The 17706-nt window shown below is 51.7% G+C and overlaps 1 protein-coding gene across 1 annotated transcript in view; it reads right to left on the bottom strand.

The window, feature by feature from the left end:
* Positions 1-17706, bottom strand: part of Pax5 (paired box 5) — a 176961-nt gene that overhangs the window by 128781 nt on the left and 30474 nt on the right. The gene's annotated exons all lie outside the window — the stretch shown is intronic.

Raw genomic sequence — 17706 nt, forward strand, 5'->3', positions numbered from 1 at the left:
ACTGGCGTCAGCAAAGCACAACCGGCAGGCCCCAGACGAGGCAGCACAGCAAGGACCCAGGGTCACTCCGTGATAACAGGAAAAAGGAATTTCTGACCACAGGAGAAAAGATGAGCCTGGTGCCCTCCACCTGCCCTCCCCCACTCTGAAGGATGATGGAGGAATGAAAGTCAAGGTGAGTCTGGGCTACCAAGCGACACTCTCCCTCAAAAAGCAATGAAGTGCTTTAATTAAAATTAGAAAGCTAGGCGTGGCAGCCAGCGCCTGTCATGTTAGCCCTTAGGGAGTGGAGGCAAGAGGACCAAGAGTTTAAGGTCATCCTCCTGGGCTATCTAGTAAGTTCAAGACCAGCTTGGGTTACAGGAGACCCTGTCTCTAAATAATTTGTTCATTTGAACAAATAAAACGAGAAAATATACAGAGGAGGAGGCTTGACTGCATCTTCTGCTTCAAACATTTGTTGGGCTCTGGAGGCAGGGACCGCTTCTTGGAGGAAGGTGATATTCCAGCCAGGGCTGGATGTGGGGACATGAGCAAGGAGGCTGAGGGGGTCCTAGAGAACAGAGGTGGGTAGAATAAGGGTGAGTGGGGCTGTGCTCACTGACAGAGAGCCCCAGCAAATCCAGCGACTTTCATAGCCCACATGTAACTTAAGCAAAAGGCTTGTCTCCGCAGTGCAGATCTGGTACACAGTAGGTATACAGCATATGAGTTGTTTTTTCTGTGTGTGTGGGTTTGTTTGGGGGAATGGGGGAGACACGGTCTTGTATAGCCAAGGATAACCTTGAACTTCTGAGATCACAGGTGCACGCCGCCACATCAAGGTTACGTGGCTACAGGGGTTGAACTGAACCCTGCTTCATGCTAAGCAGTATCTCCCAACTAAGCCATATCCCCAACTGCTCAGTTTTGCTCTTAAAATTTTTTTTGCAGAATTTCCCATAGGAAAATGTCATAGGAAGCCCTTTTGTTGCGATGGTCTTTCATGTGTGTTTATGGATGGTCTCTGGTATTTGCATGTCTACCCTCACATGGCAGTCAAAGGAAAATGTTGGCTCTCTTCTGTTCTCCGCCTTATTGAGACCGTCTCTCGCTGAACGTGGAGCTCACGAATTCAGCTAGAGTTACTTGCCAGCAAGTCCCAAGTATCCTCCTGTCTTCCCCCTCCCTGCCCCGGGATGAAGGGCTTCATGTAGCTTCGTATGTGGATGCCGAGGACGTGAATTCGAGTCTCAGTGCCTGTGTGGCAAGTTCTTTAGTGGCAGCTGTCTCTCCAGCCCTGTGCAAGTGACTCTTCGTGAGAGTAATGAGATGAAAGGTTTGGGAGGTCTGTGGATCGCTGTCATTTTGGAGATGTTAGGACACTGAATGACAGGGACCAGCAAAGACACAAAGCAGTGTGATTCAGGAAAGATTGCTCTGTGCTGCCAGGCTTGGTGGGACATTCTTGCAATCGCAGCACTAGGATGAGGGAGGTAGGAAGATCAAAGTCACCCTTGGCTATGTATCAGGCTAGAGGCTGGGCCAGTCCGTGTGTCTCAGAAAAATTGTCCTGAACCCCTTGTGTCTTTAAAATGACATATTAAGCAGTCAGGTCGCTGGAAACTATGTATAAATATACGGGCCAAGTGCCTAACTCTGTTTTACTCAGACACACAAAACCTTGGTGTTTTAATACCTACTGACTCCCGGGAATACAATCACCATATAAATAGAGAAAAGATAGTGCCTTGCACTGGCGGAAGTTTTATCAGGACGGTGTCAGAAAATCAGTTTACCGATGGTGGCATTGCCACGGGCATCGATATTGCCAAAACCACAGCTGTCTGTATTTGTCGCTGCTGGATTCACACTAGGAGCAAGTGCTAACCGCTTCCTCGTGCTTCCTGGTATAGTGACGCCTGAGCATTTACACAGTAAAGCGTTTACAGCATTCATTATGTACCTTCCCTGTTTGTTACTGTTGGGGCATTGTATTACTTTTCATGATGATGATGATGATGATGTGTGGGTAGCTTCTCTTTCACCTGAGTTTATATCAGGGCAGCAAAGCAAGCACTACGTTCTGTCCAGCGCCACAAGGAGACGCTAGTATGACTAATTCCTAACCCTTTCCAGTCTTGCCATTTAGAACTATCCTCTACCAGGAACCATTTTCCTAATCTATCCATCAGAGAAAGGGCTATCTTAGGGACACAAAGAACTCTCCGGAAGCTGTTTTAGGGCTAGAAAACAGGTGCCAAAAACACTTCTAAAAAAGTCGTGGGATAATGGAAGCCTGCTCCTAAGAGACAAGGCCTGGACCGTTGATTCCACTTTTCAGAAAACCATTTTCAAAGCTAGTTTGGTGGCATATGCCCATAACCCCAGCACTCAAAAGGCAGAAGCAGGATTAGGGGTTCAAGGTCATCTCAACTACAGGAGATATGGTCTAAAGAAAAAAAGAAGGAAGAAGAAAAGAAAATGATTTCTTAAATTCAAAAATCCTGCTAGACTAAGCTAAGAAGGGCTTGGGTTCTGCCTTTGCTGTCCCCCCCCCCCCCAGAAGCAGCTCTCAGCTATCCACAGCCAGCGTCAGAGGGCAAAGCCAGAGGAGGAGACAACACTGAACAGCGGAGCATGGAGGGCTGAGGCAGGAGATCAGGAGTGCGTTCAAGGCAATACACACTCCTGTGAGACCCTGTCTCTAAACCAGCTGACAGAAATGCCGGCTCACCTGCTGTCCGGCAAACGTGGACAGAGAGTTTGGGGGATACAAGAGCAACAGGGATGGAACTAAAGGGAGAGTGTAAGAGCAACGAAGGGGTCAAGGGGGCTGTGTGCGATCTATGCCAACTGCTCGGGTCTGCATCTAGCACTCAGCTTACTGCCCCTGTGGCCTCAGACTGTTTAGCTGCTCCTAGTTCCCATCTACAAAAATGAAGATGGCAAGAGTCTGCGTTCTTCCGAGAGCTGCTGTGAGAACTGCCTGTCACATAGACGGCGTGTCAATCTCCCTGTCTGCCTCAGAAAGCTAAAGAAAGGGAATGATTCATTTCCAGCGGTCACACTGCAACACCCAAGGGCTCTGAAGTAGAAACAGAGCCCTGATCCTACCCCCAATTTCCCAGATGATGGCTCTGAGAGTCAGTTTCAGCTCCCTCGGTTTTTACAGCAAACTCGTGTTGCTTTCTCAGCCCAGACCCCTTCCCCCAGCGTTACCCTCCTTTCTTAGGCGACCTGTGCATCAGCTTGTGCACCTGTAAAAAGGGAGAGAGGGAGAGGGAGAGGGGGAGGGAGAGGGAGAGGGAGAGGGAGAGAGAGAGAGAGAGAGAGAGAGAGAGAGAGAGAACACCCTGGGATCCAGAACCAGAGAGAAACTAAGATTAGCAAGAAGAAAGAAGAAGCCCACTAGCTCACATGTCCATGGCAAGCCCCGAGGTTGTGAGATGCACTTCCAACACTCCCCCCTCCCCCCCCCCCCCCCCCCCCCGCCTTCAGAACCCATGGTCTGATAGAGGCAGCTGGAGGCTGAAAGAGCTCGGAGGCCCCTTCTCTTTGGGGGTAAGGAAGACTTCCTGTAGCAAGTGTCACGGCAGAGAGCACGGGGATGGAGACAGGGGACCCCGTGGGAGGAAGCCCATCTCCTCGCAGCGAGCACACTGGTTCTGTACGGGCCCCCCATTCCCAAGCCACGGTGTTAAGGAAGGGATGCCTTTTGTCCCCTTTGGAGAACCCACTTCCAGGCTCAGGATCGAGGACGGGGGGGGGGGGTCACAGATAGTGGCCGGCGCAATAAACAAGGTAACGCCATAGATTCCCATCCGGCTCTGGCCTGCGTCCCTACCCGTCCCCGCAGCGCGGTACACGGAGCCGCTCTCCTGACGAGGCAGGCTCGGTCCCCGCTCCCGCTCCGGCGGCCTCGGCTCAGCCCGCGCGTCAGCTGCTCGGCTGCCCACCGCGCCCGCGCCACCCGGAGCGGCGGAAAGCTGGCCTCGGCCGTTACCATAACAAACTCAATTGTTCTCAGCAGGGCCCCGGCAAATAAAGTCATTCATTACGGGCTTCTCCCGGCCACCGAGGGCTGCGCGGCAATCAGCGGGCCGCGGGCCGGCCCCTCGCGGGCCGAGACACGCGCCAGCGCCGTTACCTGCCGGGGCCAGCCCGCGGTGCAGCGGCCGCCACGCTGTGCCCCGAGGCCCAGCCGCGGCGGCGCCGGCGGGAGCGGCGGCCGAGCGCCTATTAGTTTTATCTCGGGACGTCAATTGACTTATACTGATTGGCTTCCTGCCGCCAAATGTCAATTAAATTGCAAATGTTCCGCGGAGGCCCAGCGCGGGGCGCGGTGGCGGGGCGGCCCCTTCCCGAGGGCACCCGGGGCTGCCGCGGTGGGGTTGGTTTTTCCTTCCGCGCCGCGAGCGGCGAGGCTGAGCCCTCCCGGGCCAGGAACCCACGGGGCCAGCCTCAGAATTGGAGGGAGGACAGCGGGGCGCCGAACACGCTGGCCCGGGCGCAGTTCGTGCTTCCGGGAGGAGGGGCCTGCTGGTGACAAGGCCGGGTCTCGGGATGCAACTTTTGGCGTGGCCTTTAATAAGCCCCTTCTCGATCCTCCTGCCTGGTTTTCCTCACCCGCCAAGGCTCAGAAGGACTTGGAAGCTTGGAAGCTTGCAGTCGAAACCCCGGGTTTGAGGAAAGGTTATGTTTGTTTGTTTGTTTGTTTGTTTGTTGGCCTAGACGGCACTCCGTGACTGAGTATGACCTGGAACTTCTGATTTTCCTGCCTCCACTCTCCCAGAGCAGGAATTACAGGTGTGCACAACCTCTACCTTTTTGTGTGGTTCTGGGGATGAAGGAGGCTTTGTAGACCTTAGGCAAAGGGTCTACCCAGCCAGGAGGCACTATTTGTTGTTAGATTCTGTTCTGTTTTGTGACAGGCTCTCTATGTAGACCCAACACTGGTGATCCTCCTGCCTCCACCCTCTCCTCCTGGAATTGCAGGTGAGCACCACCATGATTAACTCCTGAAGAAGGCACGACTGGCATCATCACTACCATTTCCGAGAGACTGACGAGAGCACAAGGCAGGGAAATTGTCCCAGAGTTCCCAGAGGGCCTGTCATCCTCAGAAGCCCCAGCTCCACTGTTGTTTGTTCCCACTTGACGGATGGCAAAGCTCATCCTTGGGCATGATCGCCAAGTGGAAACCTAAGACGAACCGCATTAATGCTCTCTGAGGAGCAAATCACTCTCTTGTGCATTGGGGCTCACTAAACTTGCCAGGATTCCCCTGGAAGTCACTCTCTCTTTGCTGATAAGAACACAGAGCTGGGTACAGTAGCATATGCCTGAAATCTCAGCATTTGAGAGGTCAAGGCAGAAGGATTGGGAATTCAAGGCCAGCCTAGGCTACATGACAAGACCTTATCTGAAAAAAAGCAGAGGACAAGGGGTGGGGCTGTGGAGATGGCTCAGTGGCTGTTCTTCAAGTATAAGGTTATGAATTTGAATACCATCACCCTTTCAAAAAAGCAGAGCATGGCTATATGTGTCTTAACCTTAGCATTAGGTCATAGAGTCATGTGACCCTAAGAGCTCACTGGCCTACAAGTCTAGCCGAAACAGTGAACTTCCAGTTTGGTGAAAGGCCAGTCTCAAGATAATAACATGGGCAGCAGTAGAGGAAGACCCCTAACACCCTGCTCTGGCCTCCCAGTGAGTGTGCATGTGTGTGGGCGCCTGCATGCTCACACGCTTGCACCTCATACATACGCATCTGCCATACGCGCGCCACCATTGCACAACCCAAAGGAAAGAAAGAGGGAGAGAAAAAGAGAAGGGAGATTGAGGTCCAGGAAGGGTTGTCCAAGATCAGCAGCAAGGGATTGGAGAGGCAAGATGTGAGGGCCCAGGACTGAGTCCAGTGCTCCAGGCCCTATCTCAAAGAGACCTTGAACAGGGACAGCTCAGGCTTGGGCTTTGCTCTCCACCCCTCTCCCTTCTGAGGGAGCCAAGAGGAAGGCCCGTGAAGTCGGTCTGAAAGATTCGCTGAGCTTGACGGAAGAGCCAGAAAAGAGCCATTTGCTGAAAGAACGATGATGCCCTCGGCCCCAGAGAGGTTCTGCTGTTTGCCTGTCAGCCGTCTCCAGCACACCTCCCCCTCAACCCCCTCTGTCTGCCTCCCTAAGGTTGTCTCTTGAGAGAGCACTACGAGGGTTCTTAACTGATCAAATGTCCAGCATTTAAAAGATACAAGCCTGACCAGTCGTCCTTTGCAGAGAAGAGATGTCCACCGAACAAAAGTCCATTCAGAAGTGCTGGATAGAGTCTGTGTCTCAGTGAGAAAGGAAACGGAGAGAGGAGGAGGGAGGGCATGTAGGAGAGAGAAGAGGGGACCAGAGCTAGAAGATTGTCAGGTTTCCTGCATCCAAATCGGGGACCAGATGGGACAGGACCACAACTAAGATCACACAGAAAGGCAGTGTTGAAACCAAACCGAGGAAACCGGGTTTCTCTGCCTGTGAGTGAACTCACAACCTACAAAGTCTCTTTAGGGCACAGCTTGATCAGTTGAGTTTCTAAAGCTTGGGGCTAAAATGCCGCCTGACTAGATGGGAAGGGGGCTGTAGGTGTGGCTCAGTTGGTACTTGCTTAGCATGTACTGGGCAGGGCCCCCATCCATCCATGGTGTCGCCATGTAAGTGACCAGCCTCTGCTGAAGCTGGCTAGCTTGGACGTGGCAGGGAAGCGTGCAGAGCAGAGTTGCTGGAGACAAGCCCAATCTGTGTACATCCAAGTCCAGCCTCAGAGCAGAGCTGATGACACAAAAGTGGCCTTGAAGGCCCATGTTGGAGATAGCTGGACATGCCCACTGAGGCACTCAACACTACACTGGCACTATCCTACTGTGACACGGGGAGGCAGACAGAATGGCAGGTAAGGGTACGATGGCGCTAACTGCCCAGGTGCCAGCCCCAGCGTCGCACCGCCAGACTCTGGGGTGAGCTGTGTGACCTTGGACAACTTCCTTAACTCTGTGAATCTCTGTAAAATGATGAGAGTACCTGCTTGATAAACTGGCTGTATCAACTGCATTAGATGTTTAAATGCATGTCATCAGAACTTGTCAGTGCTAGTGACTGTAGTATTCCTAGTCAGGGCTACAGTCCATTCACACCAGGAGCGTTTGCCCAGGCATCAGGCAAGAGGAGAATCTTAGGCACACACATGTGCTCCCGTGTGCCTTAGGACAGAGGGTGCTCTGTCCCCTGTAAAATGGGTCTTGCCAGCTCCTTTCTATGGGGCTTGGTAGCCCTGCTTGAGGCTGTAGGTTGGGCAGGAGCCGGGAGTCTAATGGGTGAGGCCTCCACTCCACAGCCTGCCCTTGCTAACCAACCAAACCCATGCCTTCTCAGACACACAAGACATATTTGCTACCACACACCAGGCCCTGAGCTGGGCCCTGGGGACATGGTGGCTGCTGCAGATTTGCCTTCTGCCCCCGTGGAGCTGACCGTCTTTGGGAACTGAGAAGGACAGACAAGTGACGGATGTTCATTTTTATTAACAGGGCCAGAAGGAACAGGTAGGATCCCTCTTTGTGGAATCAACAATCAAGCTGGACCCTGAAGTCGTGGAATGTCCCCTGGGCTAGGTTGGGGCAGGGAAAGGACACGTCATCATAATGAAAGGCCTCAGGAGTTTCCTCAGCACCTCACATGTTTCAGTCCATCCCTGTGGCTCTGCTGCAGGCACACCTGGTACCTTTGTTCAGATATGGGGAAACTGAGGCTCACATGTGACTCCCAGAGTACAGGAGTACAGGTGGAGTGAGCAGTAGACCCCAGATTGTCTGACTCTCACCCACCTGCCTGACGTCAGCAGGAAAGGCCAGGTGGTTCTGAGGAAATGATGAAGGAGCTTCGGTTTGTCAGAACTGGGCATGACAGGACAGTGAAGCCGCTCAGCGGCTCATGAGGGAGCCAGATTTGTTAAGAAGTCCCAAGGGCTTCTGCGGGCACCGTGTGGACGTGAACTGTTAAAACTCTTCTGTGAGCCACGGATCAGAATGGTATGCTGCAGAGGACATACTAGGCTTGCCACATGACCCTGTGGAGAAATCAGGAGGTGGAGACCAGGGAGGAGCCGTAGCAATAATCCGGAAGGAAAGAGGAGTATGTTTGGACCAGTGCACCAGCAGTGGAGATGGAGAGAAAACAAGGAGGTTGAAGAAATATTTGAGACAGATGTCTTTAAGCAGACATCTGCCAGAAGTGTTTTTCTGCGTTCACAAGCAGAGATGCAAACCTAAGGAGAAAGGACAGTGAGATCCCTAGCTAACGGTCCCCAGGGACGCGCGTATGTGTGTGTCCAACACACACGCTCCAAAGCGTTTTTCAATCAGATATTTTATTTAAAACCAGGAAAATATTTGCTGAAATATGTTTCCTGTGGGAAGTGACATGCCCACAGTCAGACAGCTAACAGAAAGAGCCAGTGTCGACACCAGTGTCACCCCTGACACACCACCAAATATAGGACCTTAAGATCCCATTGTTTGTTTCAGCATGAGAGAAGGAAGACTCAGAAAGCAATGACTTGTCCAAGATCACACACCAACTAAAGGCTGAGGGTAGACCCAGGGATCCCTAGAAGGGTTTGTGTCAAGACATCTGGGCCATGAGCTTTAAAAAGTGATGGGGTTAATCCCAATGATAATGGTCAGCTTCTTCAGCAGAGAAATGAGACAGATAAATGGTAAGCCTACCCAGGTATGCCACACTGGCCCAGGAACAAGTGTATCAATTCACAAATGGCCAGTACCCACCGCCCTGGTACCCTAGACAGCAACTAAGCTGTCCTGGGTCAATGGTGCCACCTGGTGGTTGGTGCTGGGAAGTTCTAACCCCTCCTCACTTTTAATCCTTTCCCAGGGGGCCCGGCCACACCTCCTTGTTTGCTCGTAGCTCACCGTGATCTCACTATAAGCAATCTCTCATATCATAATCTCTTTTATAACTTCCTTCAGTGCATCTTCTTTCCATGGAGCACCTCAGCTAGCCTCAGGACATGCCCTTTCTCTCCAGCAAATGGTACGTATGCCAGTGAAAGTGAAGATTGGAGTGTCAACGTGGAATTACACAAACGCACGCATGTGCATGTGAGTCACTCTCCCCTAATGTTCCAGAAATGCGCAGAAGCCCCTTTGTAATCAGAACAGAAATCTCCTTTCAGATCTGCTTTTAATATAGTACGGGGTGTCAAGATAAATACTAAAGGCATTTTATTATATTTTATTATATTTCATTCCCAATCAATATCATGGCTGGATTTTCTCCCACCAAAAGTGTGCCCAGGGTGGAGCCTGCAAGCTAGTGAGAAGGTAGGTGTGTCCCCAGCTCTGAGGGAGCACAGAAGGAAGCAAGCTGAAGGGAAGTCGGACCTCCAACCCCACAGACATTCTGCCGGATATAGGAAGAGCTCTCGGGCCATGCCTCTCTGTGGAAGCAAAAGCCTGAGAGAAGAGTCAGAAACTGCACATCCAGTGTGTGAGAGGGCCACCATGTGTCTTGCCACTCATTCCCAGTTAAGAATGAGAGATGCTAACTAACTAAAACCACATCTCTGTTCCCTCTGCCTGTACAAGAGATGAGCAGGCTCAGTCAGAGCTGGAGGCGTCCTGTGGAGAAACCCCCTCTGTGTAGCCCAGAGATCCAGGGGGTTCCCAAGCCCTTTAGGGGGTCTGTGAGGTTGGAGCTATTTTCACCGTAACGTCACAGTGTCATTTGCCTTCACTCAAGCTCACAGTGGAGTTTTCCAGAGCCTTCATGACAGTGAGTACAGAGGCATCCCTGTGACTCTAGCCGTTGTCTGTCCAGCCAGACACTGAAGAAACTTACACAGGCATAAACAGTACCATCGGCCTACTGAATTTTCAGTTGGTGAAGAACAGCACTTATTTCAAAATAATAGACGTTATTTGATTATTGTCATTTATTTTAATAAATTAATAATTTAATGCTATTCACTTTAATTAGCCCAGTAAGTTAATTAGTCCTCAATAATTTTTTAAGTTTAAAAGGGTTCCAACATGTAAAATCTGAGAGCTTCTTGTCATATCCCTAGGCTTCCCTCAACACAAGTGCAGTGAGTGAAAGCTGGAGTCTGGGGGGAACGTGGGAGGCTTGGGCTAAGCAGGCTTGTAAACAGAGGGGGGTGGGGAGGGGTTCAGTGTCTCTGGCTCCCACGCAGGCTCTCCCTCACTGAATAAAAGTGAAACTGAGGGACCAGAGCTGGGAGGAACTGAAACCTGGGCCCCCTCCCATGGGACAGGCCCCAAACCTGAGGGAAAGGCCCATGAAGCCCCACCAGAGACCACCTGGACTCTTCACCCAGAAGCCCCTTCAAGTTGGTTGCCTGGGTCTCAGTTGAAGTGCTCATGGTTTCAACAGCTGGACAAGGGAGAACAACCCAATCAGACTGGGAACTAGACATTTGGTCCTTAGCATCCCTGGGGCTCCGCCAGAGCTTCATGCCCTGAGGAGTATAACACAAATGACCTCAGCCCCACTGGTGTGGGCATCTGCAGCACAGCTCCTTAGCCCCAACCCAAGAGTTCCCATACCACTGGCTCCTGGCCTGTGCTGGATGAACACAAGGATGCACACACACTTGCAAACAAGCATACACACCCTTCACCACTCCTGGGACCTGCCACCCATAGCCTTTGGCCAGACGGAGCTTCTTTCTCTAGGGCCTGGGCTCAGATTCTAGAAGCATTAGGTTCTTGGGGCTTAGAAACTAGCACAATTGAAGGGCTACAGCAGGCTGACAGCAGACACCTAGAAACCCAAAGGGTGGTTACCACTCAGAGTCCCAGATCTGACTTCACCCTCAGCTGAAATCATGACCTGCAGTCAGCCCAGTGCCACCTGGCTCTGCCACCTCACAGCAAGTGAGGACCTTGGTCGTGGTCAACAAGAGAATTCAGGGAAGAGGCCATCTACAGGAGGGTACAGGGTACTCCCCCAGGGTCAGGAAAGCCCCACAGGGGCCACAACAAAATGGCAGTAACCACCTACCTGCCCCCTAAAAGCTACTGTGAGAATGGATGCCTACCTACAGGCAAAGTGTGTTACTTTCCAGGGCTCCATGCTGACCCTGGAAGCATCTGTGGGCTTAGCAAGTTGTGGAGGTCAGATGGCCAGCACCAAGCCACTATATACGGGGGGTGGGGAAGTGAGCTGGCTGTGGAGAACCCAGACAGGTGGGCTAAGCAACTTCTTGGGCAGCCCCTGCCAGATTCGGGGGGGGGGGGTGGTGCTACTGCATGATGGCAGAGAACACCGGTGGCCTGGAGTGAGAGGAGGAATAGGGAGGAAGCCACCGCTGGAAGGTCAGAGGGCATGGTAGAGTGACCCTCATGGATAAGGTCACAAAGGCTCTTAACAGTAAGGACCATAAAGGACACCAAGAGTTTTCTGAGGATCCAGGTTCTCTAGGGTTTACCTTCTGACCCACTTCCATCCCAGCCTCATTTTCTCGCCTGCTTGATGACCTGGTGGGGGGTGGGAGAAGGCGTACCACAACCTCCTAGCTGCTCTCCACGACGACGACGTAAGCTGGCTAACCCCTGAAACACCCAGCCCTCCAGACCCAGGCACTCCGCTCTTGTCCTCTACCCCGCCACCCTGCACCTGGTGTGCACCCTGCACCTCCTTCCATGGGAAACTCGGGGTCCTGAGGGAAAAGACAACCCCTGCTTTTGCAACCAACACCTGGGGGCACTGTTGTTCAGCTTAGATGGTCATGGGCTCCTCCGCCTGTCCTCCATTCCTCCTTCCATTCTTTCAGTACCACCCACCCCCACCCCAACCCCTGACTGTTACAAACAGGAAATCAGTGGCAGGCAGACCTGTGAGTTTCAGCTGCCAAACAGCTTGAACTGTGGCTGGAGCCTGCCATCCTCCACTTGAGACTGGCCTCATGGCCTCAAGTCCCAAGTGGCCATGTATTAAGTGTGTTCCTAAGGCCCTTGGGGAGCCACGTCCTCTCAGCCTCCTGATCATCCACAAGGCTCTTGCCACCTGTCCCTTCCAAATGACAAAATTCGGCTTCAGAGATCAAGTTGCTGAGGATCTCACTACAGGAAGTCCTCAGACCATTCCACCCCCTCCCCAGAATGCCCCCCTCCCCCCCAGCAGCCTCAGCATCTCTGCCAAGCAGGGCTCCCCAGAGATCACAGGCCTGTGCAATGTTAGGGCTGCCGCTAACTCCTGAGAAAACAGCTCCGGCTTTGCCAGTTCCCATTCTGGGAACCGTGACAGTTAGCTCCTCCACTCTGTTCCATCCTCTGCCCAGAGCACAGGAAACACAGCCAGGGAAAGAGAGAGGCCAGAGCCCACCAACCCACAGCTAGAGTGAGTGCAGACCCAGCCCTACCCATCCCTTCACAGCAGTCCCACAGGAATTTGCTAGGCAGGACTGAACTGGGACGTCAGACCAATTGACAGAAGCCAGGGTTTGGTGAGAGAGAGTAAAAAGTAAACAGAAAGAAAAGAGAGTGTGGGGGTGGGCAGCTAATCGAAAACAGACAGAAACAGAACGGAAGGAAGCCAACCTGCTAGGCACTCCCAAACAAAAGGCGCCACTGGACATGCTAAGACACCCTAGCAACACCCCGACCTCACTATAGGGTCACACTGAACTAGCACCTCAAGGTCCTGGCTGTCCTTCCCGTGCCTTTCCTTAAAAGGTAGCAGCCTGTTCGCTGCAAACCCTGGCCCGCATTGACACGCATGCTGGAGATTTGGCTTTCTGAGCTGGTGAAAGGATTCTCACTCCACTGACCTCCTATATTCCAGGCCTTTCAAAAAAGGTAGGGAGGGAAGGTCGAGGGGATCTGAATGGGGGTGCCTGACCATTGGAAGAAGGCAAAGAAGGCCTCCCTGGAGATCAAAATTCCAGGAAGCAGTAGAAGGGCTACCCTTTGGCCATGGCTGTTATTCACAGCCCTGCCTGGTCCTCCCAAGTCCAGCCTTCCAGCAGCTCCCTTGGGCCTTCCAGAGACAGAGGCCCCACCTCAGGCACTGAATCTTAGGCCCAGCAGGGTCCCAGGACCACTGCCACAGCTTTCTCCACGAACGATCATAGGTGAGACAGGAGACCAGGCTGCCTTTCCACAAGGTCCCATTCCAACCTCTCCAAGACTGTGAGCAAGGGTGAGGGCCCTTACCCAGTTCCATCACATGAAAAGCAGATGCAGAGCCAGGCGAGGTAGCAAAGGGGGAAATGAATGGGAATACTGTTCCAAACTCTGCATGTCACAGACGCAGCAGCTGCCTCAGCTGTGACAGCCCCCAAAAGTCACAGAGACGGAAACAGACGCCTTCTCTGATTCTCCTGCCCTTCCTTTGTCCACTCCTGCTCACGTCTCTAGTGATGGGGGGCTCACTACATTCCAAGCTGATGCCCCAGTCCTTGGCCCAGTCTAGCTTGAATGTGGAAAGTGCACAGTGGCTTCCTGCTGTCTGCTCCGCATAGCCCCCTTTAACCCCTGCTCTGCCTTCAGCAGCCACAGGGACCTGATGCTGCCTCAGGCACAGAACAGTTCATCTGAGCTTTGGACTAAGTTGTTAGCTGTAGCTCTGGGACTCTTTACTCAATTAGAGCTTTCTGTGGAGGCCCCAACCTGCTAAACAGAAGTCCCATGACTGAAGAGACCAGAGACTTCGTTCACCCTTCTCATTAATTAGGCCCTCTCTAAAGGCACATGAATGATCCATTCTACCAGTAAGCATTTATTGAGCACCTATTATGTGCTTGGTGTGGCTCAGTACAGTAGCCGTTAGCCTACTATGACGGGTTAGCATAATGGTGTGGCTAGAACAACCGAGAACTAACGTTTTTCTTCTTGTTTTGAAACAGTTTTACTATATATTTTAGGCTAGCCTTGAGCTCCCTATACAACCCAGGCTGCCCTCAGGCTCACAGCAATCAATCCTCCTGCCTTGTTACCCCAGGCGCTGCGATCTTAGGCATGCTCTACCTGCCACTGATGCCTTCACAGTTCAAATTTCACTTCATTTCAATTTACTTAAAATTTAAAGACAGCACCCAAGCTGGCGAGGCAACTCAGAGGGTGATGAAGTCCAACCATGAGACCTCAGAAAGGCGGAAGGAGGAACCAACTCCACAAAGCTGTCCTTTAAACCCCGTGTGCTCCGTGACACGCACCTGCCCTAATACCCACCACAAAAACACTAGAAATAATTAATAAGTTTAAAACAAACAGCATTTTTTTTTTAATGAAGCCGCACAAAACAACCTTCATACTAACAAAACTCCACTGTTTAGAGAAGATTGACATTTGATTGGAGGTTTCAGATATTTGGCATCCAAACTGAGATGTGCTCAGTTCGCACACCGTATTTCAACAACTGAGTTAAAAAAAAAAAAATGTTTGTTTTAAAAATAAAAAAAAAAAAAAACGCATCACGTCCTATCTTAAGACTTGAGTGTATGTTGAAGTGATAATGTTTAGACCAGGAAAGTATGTTATTAAGATTAATTCCACTTGTTTATGCGTATGTGCGTGTGTGCGCATGCGTGTGTGTCCTGCAGGTGTGCGCATGCGTCTGCCCAAGTGTGGGTGGGTGCACAAGCGTACGGAGGCCAGAGTGTCTTCTCTATTGTTCTCCATATTAAGTTTTTGAGGGAGGGCGCTTGCTGAGCCTGGGCCTTAGCGGTTGGGCTAGGCTGGCTAACTGGTGAGCCCCAAGGACCCTCTGGCTCTGCCTCCCCAGAGCAGGATTATGGGCTCACACAGCTGCTTGACGCTCTTTAGGGTGCGGGGGTATGAACCCACATTCTTGTGTTTGTGTGCCAAGTACTCTGCTAACAGAGCTATCTCCTCAACCCCTAAATCCATTTCTTTCCTTTTTCTTTTTGCTCATTATTTGTTGTTGGGAGAAGAGAGTATTGGTTAACTTTTTTTTTTTTTAATTTTGTTTCCGTTTATCTTTTGAGACTAGGCTCCCATAGCCCAAGCTGGCCTCAACTTACTGTTGTAGTCTGAGGCTGGCCTTAAACTCCTGACTTTCCGGTGTGTTACCACCCCCCAGCTTTGATTTTAGAGACTGTCCTGCTGTGCAGCCAGCCTGGCCTTGAACTCAGTGCTAGGAGCAGAGGAGAACACAGCCACGCTCATCCTTCTGTTACTGCTTGGTCTCTAGAGTGTAGTTAAGTACAGCTGTGGTTTTTGTCCCGTTTCTGAGCATAGCTGGTGAGCCAGTTATCTCCATGCTCACATCAGCACCCCAAATATTCAGCACAGTGTCTCCTGAGTCTCTAAAGCCATTCTGTTTTCAAACTAAAATGTCTGGGAAAACAGTATTGAGCCACTCCGACATGTTTTCGGCCTCTCTCCCTATCTGACTCCTGAGGCTTCGGTCCTCTCTGCGTGTGCCCACTCTCTGTGACCTTTGACTGGCATGTTGTCTTTCCTTAGCCTTCTGATGCATCTCCCAAGAAGGGCCTTCCTAGGCCCCTCCCTGCCTTGCTCACCCCACCCCCAGGGAGAGGTCACCTCACACTCTGTTCTTTAGAGGGACTTGGAGCTGTTAGTCTCCATGCCCTAGCCTGCTCTTCGCATGAGGTTGTATGCCACAATTGCCTCCCCAACCATGCGGTCTGGGCAGGAAATGCCTATAGGGCAAAACCCACGTCTGAGCTGGAGATGACAGTATACCAGGAGCTGGGGGAGGAACCCCCCCGGGGAAGCCTCAGGTACATGAAGATGTGGAGCAAGATCTTCCCCCTGACCCTTGAACACTGCTTTCCTGCAGAGGTCCTTCCTGCTTTCATTCTAGAGACCAGCACCCTTCCATCTCCATAGGGCGCTCAAAACTCTGAGCCCTCACTTCAGCATCCAACATACTAGCCGTGCTCTGTTGCCTGCACTGTTTCACGTACACACTAAAGGCTATGGCCAGCCACAGGCTGCTTCACCCCACAGCTCCTCTCTGAAGAATCATGCTGGTGACAATTGTCCTGATAATGCCAGGGGAGGAGGCCTCAGGGTTCTTCAGTTCCTTTACTTCGCTGTCTACACGCACAATGGGTGTCAATGTGACAGAGTACGCTGGAACGTTGGTTCCCTTCCATGATAAAGTGAGGGTGCCAGCTCAGCCCCTTCACCTTTCTTTTGGGCCAATGCAGGGCTTCATGGGATACAGAAGGACAGAAAGAAAGGGTGAGGAGTCCTGTGCAGTGGCCCCAGGCATCTTTCCAAGAGGAGCCACTTCTCTGTTTGACCTTTTTTTGTTGTTGTTGTTGAAGTAGGGTAGCTGTGAGGGGCTCACTCAGGTGTACAGGCCCTCCATTCTTCAAGCCTTTCTATCTTAGCCTCCATACCACGACTGAAATTTCACTCCAAGCCTTCCTAGGGTTCAAAACTCTACCAAAAGTTTCAGTGCTGGGAGGACTGCAGAGCATCCTACATCCCCCTGAATGTCCTTGTTTTGTTGTCTTTGAGACGGACCCTCACCATGTAGCCCAGGCTGGCTCTGGGCTCGTGATATCCCTGTCTTGGCCTCCAAATACTAGGATTCCAGGCACGGGCCACCACAGCCCAACTCCTGGAAGTTGTACTGACTTCGACCTGCATGCACACCGTGGTAGCCGTGCACCTCTACCCGTTGCCTTAAATACTGAGAAGCCACCGTACTGAGTGAATAAGCTCGCCAACAGAACCCTCAGGCTCACCAGCCACCCTCTGACCTACTGTGCGCCTGTCTGAGAGGCCAGACAGCTTCTTCTGCTCTGAGACAGTGGACCAACAGAGCCCCCTAGCACCATACCCTCCCCCATCAGAATCTGTCCGGTAATAAACATTAAGCTAGATTTTTTTTTCTTTCTCCAAAATTCTCTGCCTGAGTTTTTTTAATTGGAAGGGAGCATCCTACAACCCCCCCTCCACTGTGATCAGACATAGGCACCAGCTTAGCACATCTGCCTAGAGTCCAGGTGACACGGAGAGAAAAGATGACACCATCAGCTCCATAAACCAACAGCGATGGCAGGCCCACTGCCTGCCGCAGCAAGAAGGCACAGCAACCCACTGAGTTAAAGACTTCTGACATCTGTTCCAAAGTACGGGAGCAGGGGAAGGAGACGAGGCGCGCTGTAAGAACCATGAATCATGCCAACTTGGCCTACCACTACACACTGAGGCCACAGGCCCATCTTCAATGCCTAGGGCACACAGACCTCAGGCCAATCCACCACTGGGCTGACTAAATATTCTAGCCACAAACCTTAAGTAGTTAGGCATGTGTTCATGAGAGCATACATCCCTGACATGATGCTGAGAAAGAATTGTGCCAACAAATAGATAACTAAAGCAAAATTTCTATCTCTCTGCTCTTTAGCCTTAGACCACAGCTTACACACACACACACACACATACACACGAGTGCACACACATTTTCAGCCTAAGGTTTTACAGACTCCCACGGGGTCATCTCTCTTCTCATGCTGGCTAATGTCAACCAGTGCCAGTGGCCCATCCAGTGAAGGGAGACCGGGTTCCTAAAGCATGTGTCCTACACAGAGCAGGCTGGCTCCAATAGTTCAGGTAGTGTGGGGGAAAGCTGTCATCTTTGTCATCCCTGGGCGGCCCCAGGGCTCCTTCCTCTCAGGTCCAAGGTCAAAAACGAGATGGTTATTTAT

Source organism: Psammomys obesus, unplaced genomic scaffold (genome assembly GCF_907164565.1).
Source record: "Psammomys obesus unplaced genomic scaffold, mPsaObe1.curated_primary_1811, whole genome shotgun sequence".
In the NCBI taxonomy this organism is placed as follows: Eukaryota; Metazoa; Chordata; class Mammalia; order Rodentia; family Muridae; genus Psammomys; species Psammomys obesus.